The 4464-nt window shown below is 35.1% G+C and overlaps 1 non-coding gene across 1 annotated transcript; it reads right to left on the bottom strand.

Annotated features, from left to right (window-relative positions):
* Window positions 1–3438: 3438 nt before the first annotated feature.
* On the bottom strand, window positions 3439–3546 carry LOC148578420 (small nucleolar RNA R71). The gene has a single exon (XR_015904635.1). It is a non-coding gene; the product is annotated as a small nucleolar RNA R71 (small nucleolar RNA).
* Window positions 3547–4464: the final 918 nt, after the last annotated feature.

The raw sequence follows: 4464 nt of genomic DNA, 5'->3' as shown, positions 1-4464 counted from the left end.
CATGCCTGGACCTTCATCACTTATGTATTTTCAACGGTAGAGTTTCTACACTCCATAGATTAAGGTGTGGAGCTCTGCTGTTCCTCAAAGATTTAATGCAAAGTACTACTATTTTCTATTCAATTCAACTTATTCTGCTTCTAAGATATCCATTCGTTCCCAAGAACATGATGAATGTGATGATTATGTGACGCTCATCATCATTCTCACTTATGAACGCGTGCCTGACAAACACTTCCGTTCTACATGCAAACAAGCTAGAATGAATATCTCTTAGATATCTAATACAGGGGACCGAGTCCGAGTTCTTAATATCTTCGTGGTATAAGTTAGAACCCATGGATGGCCATTCCTGAGATCCGGAAAGTCTAAACCTTGTCTGTGGTATTCCGAGTAGGATCTGGGAAGGGATGGCTGTGACGAACTTCAAACTCGCGAGTGCTGGGCGTAGTGACAGACGCAAAAGGAGGGTGAATCCTATTCCAGTATGATCGAGAACCTCAGATGATTAGCCGTGCCGTGACAGAGCATTTGGACCTTTTTCACAAGAGGATGGGACGTAGCCATTGACAACGGTGATGCCCTTACAAAAAGCTTGCCATGGAAAGGAGTAAGACTGATTGGATGAAGACAGCGGGAAAGCAGAGGTTCAGAGGAACGAGGGCATCTCTATACGCTTATCTGAAATTCTCACCAATGATATACATAAGTATCTTTATCTTTATTTTCTGTTTATTTATTATATATATTCGAAAACTCCATAACCATTTGATATCCGCCTGACGGAGATTTACAAGTGACCATAGCTTGCTTCAGGCCGACAATCTCCATGGGATCGACCCTTACTCACGTAAGGTTTTATTACTTGGACGACCCAGTGCACTTGCTGGTTAGTTGTGCGAAGTTGTGAAGTTATGTTTGGACCATGGTTCTGTGCATATGTTTTTGGTGCCATTACCAGGGAAAGAACGATCAAATAATTTTACAACCTAATCTGAGTAGCAATTTCGCATACCAAGTTTTTGGCGCCATTGCCGGGGATTGTTCGAGTTTGGACAACTAACGGTTCATCTTGTTGCTCAGATTAGGTAATTTTCTTTTTGTTTTATTTTCAAAAATTTTTTCAAAAATCTTTCAAAAATTTCTCATCTGTTTTTGAAAATTATTTCAGAATTTTTAAGAATGAATTCTAGTGTTTCATGAAGAATGTTGAAGCCTGACTGGCTGTAAAGCCATGTCTAAATTCATTTGGACTGGGGCTTCCAACCCAACATTATCAAGAGCAAGCTAGTTGTTGCTAATCCACCTGCTGCTGTTCCTGATCCACCTGATTTACATGCTAAAGCTTGACTGGCTATTAAGCCATGTCCTACCATCAGATTGGAGCTTTAGACTAAAAAGCAAGATTCCTGGAATTCATATTAAAAATTTTGAAATCTTTATTTTTCTTTTTCAAATGATTTTCAAAAAATATAAAATAAAAATCCAAAAAAATTAAAAAATCATAAAAATAAAAAATATTTTGTGTTTCTTGTTTGAGTCTTGATTCAATTTTTAAGTTTGGTGTCAATTGCATACTCATCTTGCATTTTTCAAAAATTGCATTCATGCATTGCATTCATCATGATCTTCAAGTTGTTCTTGATAAACCTTCTTGATTGATCTTCATATTTTCTTGTTTTGTGTCTTTTCTTGTTTTTCATATACATTATTGCATTCATATTGTCTAAGCATTAAAAATTTCCAAGTTTGGTGTCTTGCATGTTTTCTTTTCTTGAAAATTTTTCAAAAATAAGTTCTTGGTGTTCATCTTGACATTCAAAGTGTTCTTGGTGTTCATCTTGACATTCATAGCATTCTTGCATGCATTCATTGTTTTGATCTAAAATTTTCATGCATTGCATCATTTTCATGTTTTTCTCTCTCATCATTAAAAATTCAAAAATAAAAAAATATATCTTCCCCTTTTTCTCTCATAAATTTTTGAAAATTTGAGTTGACTTTTTCAAAAATTTTTAAAATTCAATTGTTTCATATGAGTCAAATCAAATTTTCAATTTAAAAATCTTATCTTTTTTCAAAATCTTTTTCAAAAATAAAATCTTTTTCATTTTTCTTATTTATTTTCGAAAATTATAAAAATATTTTTCAAAAATCTTTTTCTTAATTTTATCTCATAATTTTCGAAAATATCTTCAATAATTAATGTTTTGATTCAAAAATTTCAAGTTTGTTACTTACTTGTTAAGAAAGATTTAAACTTTAAGTTCTAGAATCATATCTTGTGATTTCTTGTGAATCAAGTCATTAATTGTGATTTTAAAAATCAAATCTTTTTCAAAACTAATTTCAATCATAACTTTTCAAAAATATCTTTTTATCTTATCTTTTTCAAAATCATATCTTTTCATAACATATCTTTTTCAAAAATTTGATTTTAAAATATCTTTTCTAACTTCTTATCTTCTTATCTTTTCAAAATTGATTTTCAAATTTGTTTCAACTAACTAACTAACTTTTTGTCTATTTCTTATCTTTTTCAAAACTACCTAACTAACTCTCTCTCTCTAATTTTCGAAAATCTCTTCCCTCTTTTTCAAAAATTCTTTTCAATTAACTAATTGTTTCAAATTTTGATTTTGATTTTCAAAAATCACTAACCAATTTTTCAAAAATTATTTTTGAAAATCCTCTCACCTCTCATCTTCTTCTATTTATTTATTCATTTACTAACATCTCTTCCTCACTCACCAAAAATCCGAACCCCCCCTTTCTCTCTCTGAGTTCAGATTTTCTCTTCTGCTTTTCTTCTACTCTTCTTTTCTTCCACTCACCTAAGGGAACCTCTATACTTGGGCAAAAAGGATCCCTATTATTATTATTTTTCTGTTCTCTCTTTTTCATATGAGCAAGAGCAAGGACAAGAACATTCTTGTTGAAGCAGACCCTGAACCTGAAAGGACTCTGAAGAGGAAACTAAGAGAAGCTAAAATACAACAATCCAGAGATAACCTTACAGAAATTTTCGAACAGGAAAAGGAGATGGCAGCCGAAAATAATAATAATGCAAGGAGGATGCTTGGTGACTTTACTGCACCTAATTCCAATTTACATGGAAGAAGCATCTCCATCCCTACCATTGGAGCAAATAATTTTGAGCTAAAGCCTCAATTAGTTTCTCTGATGCAGCAGAACTGCAAGTTTCATGGACTTCCATCTGAAGATCCTTTTCAGTTCTTAACTGAATTCTTGCAGATCTGTGATACTGTTAAGACTAATGGAGTAGATCCTGAAGTCTACAGGCTCATGCTTTTCCCTTTTGCTGTAAGAGATAGAGCTAGAATATGGTTGGATTCTCAACCTAAAGACAGCCTGAACTCTTGGGATAAGCTGGTCAAGGCTTTCTTAGCCAAGTTCTTTCCTCCTCAAAAGCTGAGTAAGCTTAGAGTGGATGTTCAAACCTTCAGACAGAAAGAAGGTGAATCCCTCTATGAAGCTTGGGAGAGATACAAGGAACTGACCAAAAAGTGTCCTTCTGATATGCTTTCAGAATGGACCATCCTGGATATATTCTATGATGGTCTGTCTGAATTAGCTAAGATGTCATTGGATACTTCTGCAGGTGGATCCATTCACCTAAAGAAAACGCCTGCAGAAGCTCAAGAACTCATTGACATGGTTGCTAATAACCAGTTCATGTACACTTCTGAGATGAATCCTGTGAGTAATGGGATGCCTATGAAGAAGGGAGTTCTTGAAATTGATACTCTGAATGCCATATTGGCTCAGAATAAAATATTGACTCAGCAAGTCAATATGATTTCTCAGAGTCTGAATGGAATGCAAGCTGCATCCAACAGTACTCAAGAGGCATCTTCTGAAGAAGAAGCTTATGATCCTGAGAACCCTGCAATAGCAGAGGTGAATTACATGGGTGAACCTTATGGAAACACCTATAACCCCTCATGGAGAAATCACCCAAATTTCTCATGGAAGGATCAACAAAAGCCTCAACAAGGCTTTAATAATGGTGGAAGAAACAGGTTTAACAATAGTAAACCTTTTCCATCATCCACTCAGCAACAGACAGAGAACTCTGAACAAAATACCTCTAATTTAGCAAACTTAGTCTCTAATCTATCCAAGGCCACTGTAAGTTTCATGAATGAAACAAGGTCTTCAATTAGAAATTTGGAGGCACAAGTGGGCCAGCTGAGTAAAAGGATCACTGAAATCCCTCCTAATACTCTCCCAAGCAATACAGAAGAAAATCCAAAAGGAGAGTGCAAGGCCATTGATATAACCATCATGGCCGAATCCAAAGAGGAAGGGGAGGACGTGAATCCCAATGAGGAAGACTTCCTGAGACGTCCAGTGATCAATAAGGAGTTTCCCTTTGAGGAACCAAAGGAATCTGAGGCTCATCTAGAGACCATAGAGATTCCATTGAACTTCCTTACGCCC

This window comes from Arachis ipaensis, chromosome B1, assembly GCF_059453495.1.
Source record: "Arachis ipaensis isolate K30076 ecotype BB chromosome B1, ASM5945349v1, whole genome shotgun sequence".
Classification (NCBI taxonomy): Eukaryota; Viridiplantae; Streptophyta; class Magnoliopsida; order Fabales; family Fabaceae; genus Arachis; species Arachis ipaensis.
Note: the sequence above shows the minus strand (reverse complement) of the source record. Positions and strands in the feature narration are given on the sequence as shown.